Consider the following 20,783-nt stretch of genomic DNA (forward strand, 5'->3'; position numbering starts at 1 on the left):
CCATGGACGCATTGGTAGGGACTATGTGTTCTAGTTTGCTCAGGATAGTTTCTGTTTATGCCTGTTGGTCTGTTATAATGATCAAAAGCAGCCCCTATTTCTCTCCACATGTCCCAGTGGGGATGATAATTAGGCTGACTCCATGCATTGGCTAGAAAACAGCTTCCCATAATTTTAATGTGCAAGGTCTTCAAGATGAAGCCATAAGTTGGAACTTAAGAATTAAGTTTAAATTTTATGATAGAGGGGCACTTGGGTGGCTCACTTGGTTGAGCATCTGACTCTTAATCTAGTTCAGGTCATGATTCTAGGGTCGTGGGATTGACCCCTGCATTTGGCTTTACACTGAGCGTGGAGCCTGCTTAAGGTTTTTCTTTTTCTCTGTCTCTTTCTCTCCCTCCTCCCCTGCCCCTCCCCAGCCTAAAAAAATTTATGATAGGACACAAATCTAAACACAAGTTTTGGTGAAAGGCAAAATATAATATGGATTTTTATATGTCAATATTTTGATAACGCTGATTTAAATGTTCTTGCATTATCACAGTGAGATCCATTTTTCGCAAAGGAGTTTTATATTAGACATATTAGCATTAATTCATGCTTTATTTTTTGTCTTTTTTTCAATGTTTATTTTATTTTTGAGAGACAGGCAGAGCACGAGTGGGGAGGGGCAGGGAGAGAGAGAGATAGAGAGGGAGACACAGAATCAGAGGTAGGCTTCAGGCTCTGAGCTGTAAGCACAGAGCCCAATGTGGGGTTCAAACTCATGAACTGTGAGGTCATGACCTGAACCAAAGTCAGAAGCTTAACCAACTGAGCCACCCAAGAGCCCCTTAATTCGTGCTTTGGATGTTACTCTGCCCATGCTGCAGAGCCACCTAAAGGCTGGGCACCACCCAGATTTTGGGTCTCTTACGGTGTCCTCCACTGAGAGAAATCTGGGCCCCCAGGAGGGTAGCTGGTGCCAATGACCAGTGCAGAAAGCACAGGACAGTGTGCGTATGTCTTGCTAATGAAAAACAATTATGTCTCAGAGATGTCTGGGGTGTAATTTCAAGAATAAATTGCTGACAAGAACTCCCACTCATAGCAAATATTGAATGTCTGGGGCTGTGGAAAACCTTGAATCCAAAATGATCCCAAAGGAATATTCTAAAGGTAAGGCATATATTAAAATATGGAAAGAGCCCAAATGTCCATCGACAGGTGAATGTATAAAGAAGATGTGGTATACACAATGGAGTATTACTTGGCAATCAGGAAGAATAAAATCTTGCCATTTGCAACCACATGGAGGGGCGCCTGGGTGGCTCAGTCGGTTAAGTGCCTGACTTCAGCTCAGGTCATGATCACAGTTTGTGGGTTCGAGCCCCATGTCAGGCTCTGTGCTGATAGCTAGGAGCCTGAGGCTGCTCCGGATTCTGTGTCTCCCTCTCTCTCTGCCCCTGCCCTGCTCACACTCTGTCCCTGTCTCAAAAATAAATAAACATTAAGAATTTAAAACAAACAAAAAACAACATGGATAGAACTAGAGTGTATTATGCTAAGCAAAATAAGCCAGCCAGAGAAAGAGAAATATAACTTCACTTACATGTGCAATTTAAGATACAAAACAGATGAACATAGGGGAAGGGAAGCAAAAATAATATACAAGTAGGGAAGGGGACAAAACATAAGAGACTCTTAAATACAGAGAACAAACTGAGGGTTGTTGGAGGGGTCGTGGGTGGAGGGATGGGCTAAGTGGGCAAGGGCATAAGGAGGACACTTGCTGGGGTGAGCACTGGGTGTTACAGATAGGGATGAATCACTGGATTCTACTCCTGAAATCATTATTGCACTATATGCTAACTACCTTGGATGTAAATTAAAAATAAATAAAAATCTTAAAAATAAATGAAAAATGAAAGAAAAATAAAGGTAAGGTACATATTTACAGAACCATAACCTATCATTCAGCTTACATTGTTAAAGCTCCTTGGTCAAATTTTGTCTACACCACAAGTCACAAAACTACATTTGAGGAGTTTGCCTAAAAGCTCTTGAGTTAACTAAGCAAAAGGAGCAAAGAGAATGTAAGAATGCCCATGACCAATGCATTAAAAGAAATCAACAAGGGAAAGCTGATTTTAAATGGTCATAATAATCTTAGGGGCACCTGGGTGGCTCAGTTGGTTAAGCTTCTGACTCTTGATTTTGGCTCAGGTCATACTCACGGTTCATGAGATTGAGCCCTGCATCGGGCTTTGACTGACAGTTGGAAGCCTGCTTAGGATTCTCTCTCCCTCTCTTTCTGCCCCTCCCATGCTTGCATGCTCTCTCTCTCTCAAAATAAATAAATAAACAAAGGCACTTTTTGAGATGAGTACTGGGTGTTATATGTAAGTGATGAATCACTAGATTCTACTTCTGACATCATTATTACGCTGTATGTTAATAAACTTAGATTTAAATAAAAGTTAAACATTTTTAAAAGTAAATTTTAATAACAAAGATATTAAACATTCTTCACAAGTCAGTTGAAATGCAAATCCACTAGAAAATAAATATGTAAATAAAAAACCCCAAAAATAAATAAGTCATACTAATCTAGAAATTATTTAGAAACACTAAATGAATTTTTCGAGGTTGCCAAAATGATGTGAATATATTCAAACTTATTGTATTTCTGTGTCTCAGCAACAAAATATGAGAAACTAAAGTTTAAAAATGGAAAGGTGGTCCTTATTTATGGGTTGGAAAGATAGCAGTTCTTCCTAAATTGATCTAAATAATCTCAGAGAAGAGCCAAATATATCTCAATATTAAAAAATAGAAGCCAAGTAGGACTTTTTCGTCCTTCCTTCTGTGATAATGCTGCAGATAAAAGAGAAACCATAACCATGACTATTATTCAACCATTAACGGTATAATTATGAAGTTTTTGTAGAAACATGGAATATGTTATTTAAAATGAATAATATAGCATGTTCAAAGGACCGCAGACCTACACATAAAAGCCAATGAAAAAAAGTTACCTTAGAGCCGTAGGATTACGCTTTCTTTATGTTTCTATTACCCTGGCTTTTAGATTAAAATTTCCTGCAGGTACGTCCAAAAATATGAAGGGTCCAAAAGCATATATGTATGTACAAAAACCCCCAAAAAACCCACAACAGAGAACATTAAAGTCAGCCAGGCCATGATTTCCCTGCTGGGGTCAGTTTTCTTCGAGTCCAAGACTTCTTGCAATTGAAATGCGGTCCTGAGTGCCGAAACTATCTATGTGTGTACGTGTTATATACACTGCATGCCTGCACACTAAGGTAACAACACACAGACACACATACGCCAGAATGGAGGAATCACATCTACAGTTGTAGGGCCCTTGAGAAAACCCTTCTATGGTTGGTTTCCTCTCGTCCTGAGTGTGTATGAGTCTGAACGATGGAGCCTCCGTGTGAGGAACTGGGGAATTCCTTGTGTTTAGGCTCAGTTACCCTGGACACCAAACTCACTTTCTCATTGTACTCTCAATGCTTCTTTGAGGCATTAGAAAAGCAACAGCTTTCAAAAGAAGGGGGGGAAACCCCTATTATAAATTCTGGAAACCTGACATCACTCAGAATATGCTGTCAGACTGTTCTACTTTCGGTTTCTCACATTCTCAAGTTCACTTTATTAAGGATTGGATACCTGATGCGCTAACTAAGGCCTGTATCGTGGATTCTGGGTAACGCACACTTCACCCCACCCTGGCACACGGGATATGTCCTGTTCCTCTATCTCAGCTCACGCACCCGAGGTCTGATCCAGTAGCTCAGGAACTGATCTGACCTACATCTCCACGGAGCAGGGGCTCGCCTTCTCCAAGAGCTTTAGGGAAGAAGATATCCAGGGATGGTGACGGTGCAGATTCTTTCTGGACTCCGGTAGTTATCAAATAAACGTGATTGAAAAATAATTACCTCAGGTGTGTACCAGTCCCCTACGAAGACACGCCCACTAAGCCAATAATAAACAGCCCTCAACTAACCCAACTGATAGTAAGAGATCCTAAATGTCCTTACAATCCCCCCACCCTAGAAAACTTCAAGGATCCTGAAGACTCTTGTAAACTCCATGCCAGTGATTTTGAACTTAGAATCAGAATCACCTGGGGGATGCGTTAAACCTGGTCGCTGGGCCCCACCCCCAGAGTTCCCAGTTCAGCAGATGACTGGGATCAAGAGTTTGCATCTCTGACAAATTCTCCCAGGGCTCAGAGGCTACCGGGCCTTTGTAAGTAGCTCTTTTCTAAACCAGTATAAAGTGATGGCTTTCAACTTGGCTGAAAGTTGCAATCACCTGGAGAGATTTAAAAGCACTGATGCCTGTATTTCACACCAAGGGATTCTGATTTAATTCTTCTACAGCGTATTTCAGGCAGCAAGGCTTCTAACATTGTCCCTCCCCCACCCCTCCAGCCCCTCCCATCCCGGCGTGCACTGAATTTGAGAACTACGTCACCACACAATCCTAAAAGATTTAAATGAATCCAAACAATCTTAAGCTATTAAACATGACTCCATTTAAACATTTAAACATAATAAACAACTAGAATTATCCTAAATAACTCTAAGATTCTTATATGCTATTAATTAACCCTAAGTGATCTAAATTAATGTCAAAATTCTATACAACAAAGAAAGATCGTAAGTGGCCATAAAAATTCATAAATGATCCTTAATGGCTCCTAAAGCCTGTAGAATGCTCTAAACTTTGAAGGAACCAACTCTAAACCTAAAGAACCCACATGAAGGGCACCTGGGTGGCTCAGTCAGTTGAGCGTCCGGCTTTGGCTCAGGTCATGATCTCCCAGTTCGTGGGTTCGAGCCTTGCATCAGGCTCTGTGCTGACAGCTAGCACTGAGCCTGGAGCCTGCTTCAGATTCTGTGTCTCCCTTTCTCTCTGCCCCTTCTCTGCTCATGCTCTGTCTTTGTCTCTCAATAATAAATAAACATTGAAAAATATTTAAAAAAAAAAGAACCCACATGATATTCAGTGGCCCTAAATGACCTTTGAAAGAATGCCAGAATCTTATCTAGTCTACCTAGACTGAAATGGTCCCATCCCACCTAATCCTGGGGCGCCTTGGCTTCCACCCTTCCCCATAGTCAACGTGCTTCACGCTCTCTGGCCTTGCTGTTCCTCACGTATACCAGAGCTCTCCTACTTCTGGACTTTTGCATTCACCACTCATTTACTGGAACATTCTTCCCCCAGCTCATCTCATGCTTGGCTTCTTTTTGATTCAGGTTTGAACATCCTAGTGAGGCTTTCCCTGAGAGGCCTACCTCAATCGGCCACCTCCTACCAGTCACCCTCTGCTTTCATTTCTGTGAAAGCCCTCATCACTGTCCGAATATATTTTTTGATTTATTTGTCTCTTCCACTAGAACTCAAATGCCGCAAGGGTAACCCCAACACTTAAAGTAGTACCTGACCCTTGGTAGGCACCTAGATATATCTGTAGAATGCAAGAGTGAATAACCAGATATACCCAATGCACGAAGACCTTAAAACGCCCCAGAACGCCAATGCTCTTAACAACCTTAGGTCTTGACCCAAGTTTCTTAACAATCATAACCCCTGTAATCCCCGCTAAAATGACCTTAGACATCCCAAACTACCTAATGGGCCATAAATCACTCCAAATGCTCCCAAACCTTTGGGTAGCCTTAACTACCCTACCCAAATTGGCCTAAGACTTCAAACACTTAAAGATCCTGAAGGTGCACAAATTACTGAAAATGACTCTAGTCCTATATGATCTTCAATGACTTTAAGTGATGCCAAATGATACAAAGCATCCTTAAAAAGCTCTAAGCAATCCAAAAAGAACCTAAACCTTAGCAATCTCTAGGAGAGCTTCAAGATTTTTGAACCTTAGATGATTCTAACTCAAAATGTATAAAATATCCCAAATGAAAAAATAAATGACCCTGATTCTAAGGGCTCATAAAAACCCAATCATTTCATGGGGCGCCTGGGTGGCTAAGTCAGTTGAGCATCTGATTCTTGATTTCTGTTCAGGTCATGATCCCAGGTTCGTGGGATCAAGCCCTGAATCAGTCTGAGCATGGGGCCTGCTTAAGATTCTCTCTCTCTCCCTCTCTCTCTCTCTCTCTGTCTGTCTGTCTGTCTGACTGTCTGTCTGTCTGTCTGTCTGTCTGTCTCTCTCTCTCTCTCTCTCTCTCCCCGCACTTGCTCTCTCCCCCACTCTCTCTCTAAAAAAAAAAATGACCTAATAATTTCAATGGCCCAATGGGTAAGGTGTTAACAACCTTAGAGGCCTATGATTAGGAATGATCCCAAACCTTTTAAACCATCTTAACGAGAGGCTCTTGGTGTGGGGTCTTATTAGAATGTTGATTCAGCTTCAGCAGAACTGGGATGGGGCTGGAGATCCTATTATGAATGCCCCCAGGAATGCCAGGGCTGCTGATCTACAGGTCACAGTTTATACAGCAAGGCTAGAAGTTACATAACCCTACATGCTTCAGAAGAATCCTAAGAGAAATAAAATTACTTTATAAATTGTCCTCAAAGATCCTCAACAAAATCAAGTCCTAAATCTCAAAAACCCTAAATGCTCTAAAGTTTCTTAACTATGCTTAAACCCTAAGCCCACAATTATCCCACATGACCCTAAACTAACTCAGACAACTCTGAATGACCCTAAAGATCCCTCTAAAATAGAGCAAGAAATAGACTCTAAGAGTCTAGAGTCTAAACAGATTCCAAAAAGTCTTAAATCCTGCACCTCCCTAAATGCCTTAGAAATGCCAATTTTCTTTAAAGATTCAAAACCCCAACAGTACCAAAGATCCTAAAAGGCCCAAGAGATTCTAAATACACCTAAAATCCCAGACTCGGTAAACAATTTTAATTGGCCCCAAATTATCCTAAACCCAAATTGACCTTAAATAGTTTAAATGGAGATTAGATCTAATGAGCCTGACTTTCCCATTCTCAGTGACATTAGTGCTAACAACTTCAGTGAACTTGACACTAATGACGCAGCAATGTAATACCCTACGAGACAATGGAACAGACGCTTTGTTGATGGCCTGTCCTGACCCTGATTACCCTACACTCCAATGACTCAACACCTATGCTCCAAAGAGCAGAGCATATACCCTGTGACTTTAACCCTGACCTAGGGAGACCATTCATGCTGAACCCAAAGACTCTGAGTGCCATATGACAATGGATTCATGCAGGGTTGACTCTGAATCCCCTGAGGGGACAACGCTAATGCCTGATTACCATAAACTGATGACCCTGAACTGTAAACTCTGGAAAGCAGACTAGAGCAGATCCACATATACCTTGACCACAACCCTAACTGTAAACCCTTTTCCTTAATGATGTTATGCCTTCACTCTAATAATCCAAATGCCGTGAGAACTGTGACAGAGATCACCCCGAGGCTTATTTGGACCTAAATGTGACTTTGCTTCTGATACCCAAAGCCCTAAAGTCAAATAAGCCTGACCATAAACCCCAAACACTGAGAAAAATGAGAAAGCAGTAGTTAAGATACCCAAGTGTGCTATCAAACTCTGATTTTCCTGATACGGAACATCGCAAACCCTCCCGACACTCCTTACCCTGAGTTCCACGTGCACGCCCATCACCCCAAGGATCTGGTTAAAAAATAAGGTGAAGTAATACTTTTTTAGTTCATCCCACTTTCGAGCTGGGGCCCCCCAAATCCATCTGAGGACCGTGTGCCATGTGTATGTGTTAAAAGCAACAGTTTTGTAAATTTTTAAATTAGATGTAAATGTTTAAACTATTTCACGTTTTTTGAACTTGTTTCCCTATTTCTTCAGCTTGTGATTTTCTGGGTGCTCTAAAAAGAAAGGCTTCTCTGTTCCGCCCCAGGTGACACTCCAGAGATTTGTTTATGGCCTACCTAAATAATCCATGATCCCTTTCTCAAGAGCCTTAATCACATTTGCAAAGCCCACTTTTCCATATAAGGTAACACCTATGGGTATCTTTGGGGGCCATTTTCCCAGCCTACCTATACTATGGAAAACCTGAACTGTTTGGGAAGAGTAAAGTTAGGCAAAAAGGAGTGTCAGCAGTCAGTTGGATGACCCTGTTTAGGAGACAAGGGAATGCATACCAGATGAAGCCTGGAACATCTCCCAGTCATGAAAAACAACGGTAAGTGAAGGAAGGCTAAGGCAGGGCTGACCCCAGCCCCCCAGCCCCTAACACCTACTTCTCTGTGATCATTCTCTCCTAAGCCATCTCAAGGCTGCCACGTATTTATGGGCAATTCCCAAAGCACTTAGTGAGCAGGGAAGCTTCGGTTCTTTCCCCTTGTCATTTCTGGAACACTGGAAACCATTAGGATCTCAGACATAGAGACCAGAAAGAGGGCATTTTCATCTCTAAACAAACAGCCTCTCCCAGGGGAGGAGGCTGTTGGTAATTCAGAAGGCCAAGCCCTCCTCCGTGTAAGCCTTACTGACATGCTGAAATTGCTCCTCTGTTTTCTTGCTCCCTGCCCAAGCGATTTGCTCCAACTTGTCTCACCTTGGGTGAGGTCGGCTCCCCTAAGGAGTCCAGGCCATTGGGTACTTGCGGGCTGCTTTGAGCTGGTTTCCTTCATTATCCTCGGAGCACACAGCTGTCAAGCCAAAGGTATCTGTCAGACAGAAATAGTGAATTAGGGCCTTTTGGGGACATGCTGCTGGGTTTCCTGCCACCTGCTCACATCACATAAACCCTTTGTCCTACTGATTCAAGGTATTCTGTGGAGTTAGGCACTGCCCTTCCGTTGGTGGAATGGAGTTCCCTAGGGTGGGCAACACTCTTAGCTTTTGGGCCTGTGGGAGTGAACTCCTCCCTCTCCCTGGGCTCCACCTCACCACTTCCACATCCCACACCTGCCTGGTCTGAAGGAGCCAACTTTGGAGAGTCATAGGGTGATCAAACACAGGCCAAAAGCCAAATGTACTCATGGTAACCCTGGAGCGTGTGTGTGAGAGATTGAGTCGCAAGAGGCACCTTTCAAAATCCACTTCTGTTTAGGCAGAATGACCTGATGGAGCTTCCCCCTAAATCAGGAAGAAGGCTGACTCAGAAGGAGGTAGATGTGGAGGCAGAGGATGAGGGCGGTATCTCCAGGAGGCACCTTCTGGCTCTGGGGCTCCATGAGGATTTCATGGTCATTGCCCCATCTAGTATTAGCTATGTGTCCCAGTCTGCCTCCCTGTCCTGGGCCCAGTCCTAAGAAGGCTCTGGGGCCAAGAAAAGCAGACCTATCTGTCACGTGGGTGAGCCTGATGGTTGATGAGCATGTGAAAAGTGTACTCTGCAGAAAGCCTTGGTCGGTCTAGGTCTTCAGGTTGCCTGCACTACTGGCCGGGTCCTCTGCACCCAATCTGTGTCGGTGGTTTTGGAGCGCCCCCTGGTGGTCCAGACACTGTGCTACTTTCACTCTCCCACCGCTTCTGAGCCTGTGGTCTCCAAAGTGGGGCCAGAAAAGAAAACACAACAACCTCTATTTTAACTGTAATAATTGAATTTTTTAAATCTTAAAAGTAGCGACATTTCACCCTTGGAGGCTTAGTGTGTCAGCCCTGTATCACGTTGCATAAAATAAAAGGGGTAGGGGTACCCTGTGGGCACAGGAGGGCCCCACACCTTGGAGAGCTGTTGGCACGTGCTACCTTGACTCAGTGTTTGAGACATAAAGATTTTGACACGTCCGTGGTGTGTTTTAGTGCTTTCTGAGCCAGGCTTCTCAGGTTCAAACCCTTGCTCCACTATTATGAGCCCTTGACTCATAATATGACTGCTCTGTGTCCGCCTCCATTTCTTCATCTGTTTAATGGGGTTGCTTTGGGGATTAAATGTCTTTAAGACATTTAGAAAAGTGCCTGAGTAGGGACTATATAAGCAGAAATAACTACAACTTCTTAGTTTTACTTAGACTAAAACCCTCACAAAAGTCCTAAGAGGCTTCAAAATTACTGCAAAAAACATAGATCAAAGACAATATGAAGAATGCAGACACAAGCCGTCCAGATGACACATCACTAAAATTAGTGATTCTTAAAAGCACACGCAAGCATTTTACAAACAAGAAGTAGCACATCTGAAGAATGCTTATGGGGTGTTGTCCCCTGTGCAAAGCTTGGGGACCGCCGCTTGTAAACCTGGGTCAGCGGTGCCCAGTAGACACGTGTGTGGGCTTTGCCCTGCACATCCCCCTTGATTTGCTCAGCGTCCTTGTTTAAGTCACGCAGGGTCTGGAGGCTTCATGGTGCGATGGGCTGGACCCTGGACCCAGAGTTACTCAGGGTGGCCGCTGGCTGAGCTGGGCCTCCTAACTGTGACGGCTGCTGCTCCCAGATGCCTTCCATGACAGCGTAACTTCTGGTCTGCCCCTTTCTCCTTGGAGGCACAAGAGGAGGAACATCAGCCCTTGTAACTTACCCTCTGGCCACCTTCCACCCCACTCCCTTCTCCCAAGGATAAGCAGGGGTGAGGCCAGGGGGAGTTTCGGGACAGTCCTGCTCTGAATTTTATCAGTTCTGCCATGCTAAGAAGAGTGCCTTGCATGGTCTTTGTCCTGGTCAGGGCCGTTTTCATGGGCTTTTTGCCATTCTGGACCACAGGGTGGCTGTTGTAATTCTCAGGCCACGTCCAAAACAATTGCCAACAAGTAGGTGTGAAGCCACATGGGATTAATAAAAGCCTCCATTGCTAAGCAAAAGTTTGTGCACGTCCAAGTCAATCTCCCACAGAAGCCATTTCTGAAACTCCATCTGCCAGGATGGTTTTATGGACAACTGTTTGGGTTTCAACACGACTTTTGGTTCAGGCGTTTATTCAGAAGTGTAATGAAGGGCTGGCTAAACATCTGTCACATGGTAGACACTGTTCTAGGTGCTGAAGAGACTAAAGATACCTAAGACAGGCATGTTCTTTGCTCACTCAGAGCTTACACTGCAGCGGAGAAGAGAGGAACAAAAATACCGATCACGAATCACAAATGGTGGCAGTTGAATGACTGCTCTGATTTTGCTCCTCTCTCTGAACCTATATGCCTGCTTGGCCTTTTTATGGGTGGAGGACCCTTCTCCACTCCTTGACTTTGGGATTAATCCCAAGACTTTCTTCAGTCAGTGGAAACGTGGGTAGAGGCGACGGCGTGTCAGTTTTGAGGCTAGGTCTTATGGGATATCACACATTTCTGCTTGCTCTATTGTTCCTCCGCCGCTGCTGGAGAAAACTCGCCCGGTCTGGTCCCAGCAAGAGGGTGAGAGAGTGGAGCGGAGCTGCCCCTAACCGACTCACCGCCCGCCCACGGGGAATGCAGCTGTCCAGCTGAGCCCAGCCCTGCAGCTGAAACCCCGCCAACCCCGCAGGAGCCTGGTTTTGAGCCACGGAGTTAAGAGGGAGCTGGTTACACAGCACTAGCTAGCTGATACAGGTGCTTTGAAGGGAACGGGAAGCTGAGATAGATAAAATGCAGCTGATGTGGGCAGGATAGTCCGGGAAAGTCTGATGAGGGGCTGATAGTCAGGCTGAGGCCTGAAGGTTAAGAAGGAGCTTTTCACTCAAGGAGGGGAGTAGAGTCAAAACAGACAAGGTCCTGAGGCTGGAAAGAACTTTTTATGTTTCAGAAACTGTTAAAAAGGTCTGAGTGGCTAACACAGAGCTAGGCAGGGAAAGGGGCCAAGATGAAGAGAGGGAGAGGTACAGGGCTTTTGAAGCCAGTGTAAGAATTTTTGAGTTTATTTTCAATACAATGGAAAGTTTTAAAGAGAGAGAGGGAGAGAGAGCAAGAAAGAGAGAGAGAGAAGGCTTTCTGTTTTTAATAGGTCATCCTTATTCCTGTATGAACAGGAGCAGGGCCACTTAGGAGGCCATGCAGACATCCAGAGGAGATGAGGGTGGCCTGTCCTGATGGTGACAACGGCACTGCTGGGAAGTGAGTGGCTAATAATGCATCTCACAGTAGACATCAGGGGACCAGGACTTCCGGTTTGGGGTATGACGGAAAACTACCACCAGCTACCAGTTCCCCTCCCCCAAACCATTCCTGGAAGTGCAGAGGAGAGACAGGAGGGCAGGTGCTGGGCTCGCGGGCTGAGCGGGAGCGCAGAAGTCACAGCAGGAGCATGATCACTAAGACCTGCCGAGCACTACCGGTGTTCTAGTGCTGCCCTAAGCACTTGGCGGTCTCACACCAACCCCACGAAGCAGGTCATTATCCCACCTTCCAGATGAGGAGATGGAGACACCACGAGGAGGGATGACTTGCTCAAGAGTGTGCATGCTGACAAGAGGAGCAGAGAGCTCTGGGGTCTGCATGGTCTCTGGGTTGGATGGAGCCTGCGTCTGCAAGGCTCTCCGAGGTCCCTCATTCACTCCGTGGCACCCTGGCCTGGATGCTGGATGCCCAGGCCCCGGGGCACCTCTCACTTGTTGCTTTGTGACATCTGCCTTTTGGGACCCTCGTCTACCGATCTTTGACCCGAGTTGCAAACCCAGCTTTGCTCCCATCTCTGGATGGTGGCGAATCCACTTGAGAAGCTTTTTCTTGGTCGATAATGTTAACACACATGATTTCCCAGAGTTAACATTTGCTTTTTTATTTTTAATGTTTCTATTTTTATTTTGAGAGAGAGAGAGAGACAGATTGTGAGCAGGGGAGGGGCAGGGAGAGAGAGAGGGAGATACAGAATCCGAAGCAGGCTCCAGGCTCCGAGCTGTCAGCACAGAGCCCTACGCGAGGCTTGAACCCATGAGCACAAGATCATGACCTGAGCTGAAGTCAGACGCCTAAATCACTGAGCCACCCAGGCACTCCAACATTTGCTTTCTAGTGGGAGTTGTTTTAAAGGCATAGGGGAAAAGTCGAGTTTTTTAAAACCCAGTTTTAGGTCCTTTTTGAGACCTAAAAGCCAAATTTGGGGGCCGGAGCCTAGTTAGGTGGTGAAGGGCATGGGGCTCCCTGAGGGCTTTAGGCACATTCCCGGGCAGTGGCTTGCTGTCACATAGGTGTCCCCACCTCACTACAGTGAGCTCCGGGCCAGCTGTGACCTTGCCCAGGGAACCTCTCATTTTCTTCCGGCTCTTTGTTCAGCTTCTGTTCCTGACTGCTTTTATTCTTCCATCAGCAGGAAGAGATGACAAAACCCGGAGCCAAGGCCCCCTCCGCTGGCCTTCCCCGGGTCCCAGGTGGGCATCCTTGAGCCTCGCGGAAAACAATGGAGCTCTCTTGGCACAGGAGAGCCGTGGGTCCGCTTCCTCTGGCCCATCTTTGTCCTTCTGGGCCGTTTTGCTTCATTCTCATGATCACTGTCCATTGGAGGTTGTGCCTTAGGAGGCTATGAACGTTCTCATTTGTCTTTTGGTGCACCTGACACTCCTTTCCCTTAGGTCTGTACCAAGGACCAGAATGGACAGCCCGTCTCTGGACACCAGGAACTGAGAGTCTGCACAATTCCTAGGCCCAATTAGCCATTCCGCAGGTGGGCGAGGGGGATCTGGGCCGGGTGCATTTCCTCCTGGGCTTGTGGCCACCTCTTCACTCAGTGTCCTAGGAAGGTGTCCCAAGAAGGCGGGAGCCCCCCTCAGAGCTGTGGCCAGCCTTCTAAGAGAGGTGGCCCTGTCCACTGCTCTGCGAGGCCTGGCCGAGCTCCTGTGGGAACCGGAAATGCCCAAGTGAGAGAGGGAGGTTCCCCGGCCATGCTCTTCTCTGAGAGGATGCGGTAAATAAAACAGGGGACCGCGCAGGGACTACTTCTATGACCTGTCAGCCGAAAGCGGGATTGCAGACCCCAGGCTTTGCAAACCTCTGGCAGGGCAGCTGGGCCCAGGAATGCCATCCTATGTGGCCTTCCTGTGGGTGGGGAGTGTGACGATGTACAGCCAGGTGGGTGTCCCTACGTGAGGACCGTGACCTTCATAAAGTTGAAGACCTCAGTGGCAAGAGATGACCTTCCAATGTCATTGATGAAAATTATAAAACTTACCAAAAGGCGGCAATAACATGTGGAGATTAAAGGGTGGCCTTTGAAGCCTGGGTCCCCTGCTTACCACCAATCATGCCTGGCTCTTGAGCTTCAGTTTCTCCTTCTATGAAGCAGGCACAATTGGAATGCCCACTTGGTAAGGCAGTGCGGGTTAAGCAAGCCATGGTGACTCCTGAGAACATTCTAAGGACTCCAAAAAAGCTACCTGTTATTTTTAAAGCTTGGAAAATAATAATCAGCATCTCTGATTGTTAAATAATTTTATTTGGGTTTTCATTTTATTTTTGTTTATTTTTTAAAACTTTATTTATTTTGAGAGAGAGAGAACATGAGCAGAGGAAGGGCAGAGAGAGAAGCCCTAGCAGGCTCCACACTGTCAGCACAGAGACTGACGAGGGGCCTGAAGCCACGAACCGTGAGATCATGACTGGAGCCAAAACCAAGGGTTGGACACTCAACCGACTGAGCCACCCAGGCACCCCTCATTTTTCATTTTAAACTTTTAATTGAAATAATCACAGATCGGGATGCCAGGGTAGCTCAGTCAGTTGAGCGTCCGACTTTGGCTCTCGTCATGATTTCATGGTTCACGAGTTTGAGACCTGCATCGGGCTCTCTGCTGTCATCACAGAGCCTGCTTCAGATCCTCTGTCCGCCTCTCTCATGCTCTTTCTCTCTCTCAATCTCTCTCTCTCTCTCAAAAAAAAATCACAGATCAGTAGAAGCAAGTAAAGTGCATGAGAGAATGGATGGATACGAGAGAGAGTGTGTAATTTAATGAAGACCTAAAACAAAAAGCAGTCTTGTGTATGTCTGCTCCTTAAGCCCCCAAGTGCAGGAGGCAGTAGCCACATGCCAGACCCTGGCCTTGCCCTTGACAAACAGCAGACGGTCGGGGTTCTTTTGCAGCTGTCCTTTCTTCCAGATCCTGCTCGGCCCTTCAGTACTTCAGTCCTCATAGAACCTGCAGTTAGACTTGAGGTTCATCTGGTGTGTCCGTGGCTTGCTGCTGCAGGAAACCCACGTGTAAAACCCTGACAGAGACCCGGATGCACCACTCTGGGAGCCCCAGGTTTGGGGGTGACTCCCCTCCCCTACCACTAGAGCCCTTTCTCCTCCCCCATCTTCAGCAGATTGCAGCTGCGCCCCCTGGGGCGGCACAGGGACCAAAGCAGCTCTTTTGTCTCCAGTCTCCTGTCTCGGTCCTTGGCTGCCCCAGGAATGCAGAGGCGACTGCGGGAACCAATGTCCAGCGATCCAAGTTCCCAGGCCCGCCCTGTCCCTGTGTGTCTCTGCCTCCCAGGACAGGCATTAGCCTCCATCAGACTGAAGTTGAAGTCTTCCTGACACACAGGAGAAGCCACTTAATTTGCCCAACCCAGTGCAAAATGAAGGCGCAGGCCCTTGTTAAAAATTAAGAATTTCAAGGTGGCCAGAGCAGAGGGTTGAACCAAGTGCAGGGCCAGTCACATGCCCATGAAGCTGGCTCAGGTGACAGAGGTGCGCCCTGCTCACGGCCATGTCCTGAGATTTCTGAAGCTCCTTTCCTCTGTGTTTGTGTGTTTCTCTCCCCCGCCCCCACTTGGAACTATCATTTACACACTGTCAAATTCACCCTTTTACAGTGTACAGTTCAGTGGTTTTTAAGTACGTTTACAAACATCTCCAACCACAATCAATATCTAATTCCGGAACATTTTCATCACTCCAAAAAGAAACCCTGGGTTTGTGTGATAGTCACTCCCCATTCCTCCCTCCCTGGAACCCCTGGTAACCACGAATCCACTTCCTGCCTCTATGGATTTGCCTGTTCTGGACGTTTCACACAGTCCAGTGGAATCAGACGGTATGTGGCCTTTGGTGTCTGGTTTGGTTCACTCAGCATCAATTTTTCAAGAGTCATCCATGTTTCATTCCCTCTTCTAGCTGAATAATATTCCCTTAGATGGCTGGACCACATTTTATTTATCATTCTTCTGGGTTTTTAAATTTAATTTATTTAACTTATTAAAAATTTTTTTAAACTTATTTTTGAGACAGAGAGAGACAGAGCACGAGTTGGGGAGGGGTAGAGAGAAAGGGAGACACAGAATCTGAAACAGGCTCCAGGCTCTGAGCTGTCAGCACAGAGCCCAATGCGGGGCTTGAATCCATGAACCATGAGATCATGATCTGAGCTGAAGTTGGATGCTTAATTGACTGAGCCACCCAGGCGTCCCTTCTTGGGTTTTTTAAATTGTAAAGTTTATTTATTTGTTTTGAGAGAGACAGAGAGAGAATGCAAGTGGGTGAGGGGCTGAGAGAGGGGCGCAGAGGATCTGAAGCAGACTCTGTGCTGACAGCAGAGAGCCCAATGCAGGGCTTGAACCTGAAAACCATGAGATCATGACCCGAGCTGAAGTCAGATGCTTAACTGACTGAGCCTCCCAAGTGCCCCCTATCTTTCCTCTATTTTAATGATTCCTTTTGAAATCTCACCTTCACATCATACAGTAGATATAGCCTAGTGACTCTCATTTGCTAGTAATTATCCCATTTTCAAGGACTCACATATTCCCTCCTTTTAACCTATGTGTTTACTGATATATAGCTAATATATAATAAAGTGCACGCACCTGAAGTGTCCTGACTGATGAGCTTTTAGCTATATCTCCCCCTGAATAACCCGCCACCAGCTGCAGATAGAGGACGCTCCAGCCTTCCATCAGGCGACCTCAATACCACCGCTTCGCCCCAAATGGAAAGCACTATTCTAATTTCTATCATCCTAGATTACATTTGCCTATCCTTGAGCTTCATAATAATTGCCGTACAATATTTCCTTTTTTGTTGTTGTTGCATTTGACTTCTTTTGCTCAGCCGTGTCTATGAGATTCATTCATGTCATATTGTGTCAACAGTTGTTTCTCTTTGGTTGCTGTGCCGAATTCCATTGTACGTCTATCCGGCCGTTTAGCTAATCCACCACCGTGCACAGACATTTGGGTTGTTTCCAGGGTGAAGTATTGGGACCAAAACTTGATGAGCACCTTTGCATGTGTCATTTGGTGTTCATAAGCTCTCTCTTTGGTAGGGTATTAACCGAGAAGCAGATTTGCTGGGACTTACAGCAGGTGCTTATTGAGCTTGAATAAGATACTCCCCTAACATTTTTTTTCCAAAGTGGGTGGAGCCAACCCCACCAACTGGATTTGAAGGTCTGATTGGCCCACATCCTCATCAATATTGGGCAATGTCAGTCATTCTGGTGTGTGGTAGTGTTTCATGGTGGGTTTTTTTTTTTTAAATAGTTTATTGCCAAGTTAATTTCCATAAAATACCCAGTGCTCTTCCCCACACGTGTGCTCCTCCATGAACATCACCCCCCCCCTTCCCTTTTCGCCCTCTCTCTTCAGGCTTCAATTTGTTTTCAGTATTCAAGAGTCTCTCATGATTTGCCTCCCTCCCTCTCCTTAACTTTCACCCCCTTCCCCTTCCTGTGGTCCCCTGCTAGGTTTCTCCTGTTAGACCTATGAGTGCAAACATATGGTATCTGTCCTTCTCTGCCTGACTTATTTCGCTTAGCATGGCACCCTCGAGGTCCATCCACTTTGCTACAAATGGCAGGATTTAGAAATATGGAACACTTCACGAATTTGCATGTCATCCTTGCGCAGGGGCCATGCCGATCTTCTCTGTATCATTCCGATTTTAGTATATGTGCTGCCGAAGTGAGCACTCATGTGGTTTTAATTTGCATTTGCCTGATGCTGAAGAAGCACAAGAATCGTCCCCCATGCTTAAGGGCCATTGGATAGCCCCCCATCATTTTGAGTCGTATTTTCTGTTAGAGTCTAGTCTGGCAAAGGGATCATGCCTTTCCGTATCTCTGAGTTTTCTTTAAAATTCACTCATGTCAATTTATATTTAAATACGTAAATTTTACACGAACATATTTGTATTGCTTCCTCATTCTCTTGCTAAGACTGAATGTCATATCTTTTAAGTTGATGGGAGTAAACAATCTTATCAATATTTTCATGTATTGTGCATTTCTGAGATTCTTGGTGAGATTCAGCATTTTTTCCCTGATGTTTATCGGCCACTTGCATTTCTTCGGTGCGTTGCCTTTTCATATCTTTTGTCATTTTCTTCTATTGGCTCATCTTTTCCTCATTGATATCATGAAAGCTATTTATACATTCTGTGTAATAATCTTTTATCCGTTATATTCTGCAAATACTTTCTCTCCTGCTGCTGCTTGTATTTTTTAAAAAGGCCTTATCTTTTAGATAGAACAGTTTTAGATTTACAGACAAATCGGGAAGATAGTACAGGGTGTTCCCACAGACAGCACGCCCAGTGTTCTCGATTATTAACATCTTGCATTAATATGGTTCTTTTGTTACAATGAATGATTGTACATTATTTTGGCATGTCTCCCTAGGCGCCTCTTGGCTGTGATAGTTTCTGAGACTTCTTTTGTTTTCGATGGCCTTGACAGCTTTAAGGAGGACTGGGCAGACATTTTGTAGACAGTTCCTTTACTGGATTTGTCTGATGGTTTTCTCATGATTAGACGGGGCTTAGGAGTTTGGGGAGGGAGACCACAGTGGTAAGTCCCATTTCCCTCACACTGTCTCAGTAGTACATATATCAGCCTGGTTTATCACTGTTTTGCTGTTGACCTTGATCACCTGACTTCTCCGCTATAAAGTTAGGCTTTGCCCCCCATCCCACACTCTCCTCCTTGGAAGAAAGTCACTGTCCAAGGCCGCACTGAAGGAACAGGGAGGATGCTCCGTCCCCTTGAGGGCAGAGTATCTACATAAATCATTTGGAATTCTTCTTCCCAGGGGATTTATCTCTTCTCCCCTGTGTATTATGTATCCAATCATTTGTTTATATCAGCATGGACTCACAGGTATATATTTTATTTTATTTGGATTATAATCCAGTACTGCTTTATTTTGTTGCTCAAATTATTGCAGTTTTGGCCAGTGGGAGCTCCTTCAGTGCTCCTGTGCCCCTTTGATGTAGTCCCATGAATGTGGGTTTGCTTGTGTGTGTGTTTTTTTTTTTTGTACTTCCTTCTTTTTTAGCATTACAAGATGCTCAGAACCTTCTTGTATCTTTCTTTCTTTTTTCTTTCTTTCTTTCTTTCTTTCTTTCTTTCTTTCTTTCTTTCTTCCTTCCTTCCTTCCTTCCTTCCTTCCTTCCTTCCTTCCTTCCTTCCTTCTTTTCTTCCTTCCTTCCTTTCTTAATGTTTATTTATTTTTGAGAGAACGCAAACAGGGAAGGGGAAGAGAGATGCAGACAGCAGATCCAAAGCAAGCTCTGACAGCAGACAGCCTGGTGTGGGGTTTGAACTCACGAAACATGAGATCATGACCTGAGCTGAAGTAGGATGCTCAACTGACTGAGCCACTCAGACACCCCCTTTCTTGTGTATCTCTGTCTCAGTCGTACAATCAGGCATTTCTCCAAGGAGCCCTGGTTCCTTTTACTGGGAAATGAAATTAGAAACCAAGATCTGGGGACTAGGTTTGTCTGTTACTACTGGGGTTTTGTTTCTTTCAGGTCTTCTCATCTGAAGGAGAATGGAAAGACGTGTGTATACTAACCCGAGCAGATACACAGACGTATAAATGTTTCTACATGTAGCCTTCTATGTCTAAATGAAGTTAAACATGAAATTCATACTGGTATCTCCAACTCTGCTCCATTACCACGTGGGTCATTCTAGCCTCTTTCTCTTGCTTCTCTGAATTCGTGCTCCCAACAGTGGAGAACCTGGCACCTGCTATCCACCATCCATTTAGTTATTTGTTCAATTCTAGTATACATGTATCAGAATTGCTAGCCCGTACCCCTCTCGGAAACACCTGTATCAACTAGAATAAAGTGCCCAACATATATGATGGAGAAGTCCTTGGTGATCAAGTAAGGATGCGGTTAACTTCAATTGTCGGTGGAAGTGGGCTGCTCAACTCCAGAGGTATCTGAGAGTCTGGGAAATACTGCTGGCTAAGATGTGGATGAATTATTCTTACTCGTGATTTACAAAGTGCTTTTTAACACCTGAAACTCTCAAAAGTCTCTTGAAGATATCCTGTACTACCTACATGATTCCTTTAAAATGTAGAGATTGAAATTTACATTTGGTTTACATGATTTTCCAGCCTGATTTTAACTATGTGACCAGTAGGTATAAAAGACCCTTCAGTAAGCCTGTGCTTTGGATTCCCAAGACCGGGGTATCCCACACGTATCAAGAAGAAAGTGCTCACATGTGCTTTTGAAATGAAGAACGGGATACAGACATTTTGTCATGGTCCTGACAACGCAACAAAGAACATGCTTCAGAGTGGTGCGCTCACATGATCCCGGCAACACGTTCAGTAGCCAGTAGAACTTGAAATTATAACTTCATGGCCAAAATAACATGATTTTAGGTTCTGTGGTTTCAGTAACAGGATTTCTTATGAACCCTGAACTCTGGTACAAATGGTTAAACCCGGAGGATTTGACGCTCTCCCAACATTAGATCATTCTCTTCAGAGAAAGATAATTCATCAGAGAGAGATCTCTGGTACATTTAAAAGCATATCGAAGGGGCGCCTGGTGGCTCCGTCCATTAAGCCTCGAACCTTGGCTCATATCATGAGCTCCGGGTTTGTGAGTTCGAGCCCCGCATCGGACTCTGTGCTGACAGCTCAGAGCCTGGAGCCTGTTTCAGATTCTGTGTCTCCCTCTCTGCCCCTCCCCGAC

General features: G+C 45.2%; 1 non-coding gene across 1 annotated transcript; it reads right to left on the bottom strand.

Moving 5' to 3' along the window:
• Nucleotides 1-17,644: 17,644 nt before the first annotated feature.
• On the bottom strand, nt 17,645-17,751 carry LOC115275544. Its single transcript, XR_003901615.1, has one exon. It is a non-coding gene; the product is annotated as a U6 spliceosomal RNA (small nuclear RNA).
• Nucleotides 17,752-20,783: the final 3,032 nt, after the last annotated feature.

This window comes from Suricata suricatta, chromosome 12, assembly GCF_006229205.1.
Source record: "Suricata suricatta isolate VVHF042 chromosome 12, meerkat_22Aug2017_6uvM2_HiC, whole genome shotgun sequence".
NCBI lineage: Eukaryota > Metazoa > Chordata > Mammalia > Carnivora > Herpestidae > Suricata > Suricata suricatta.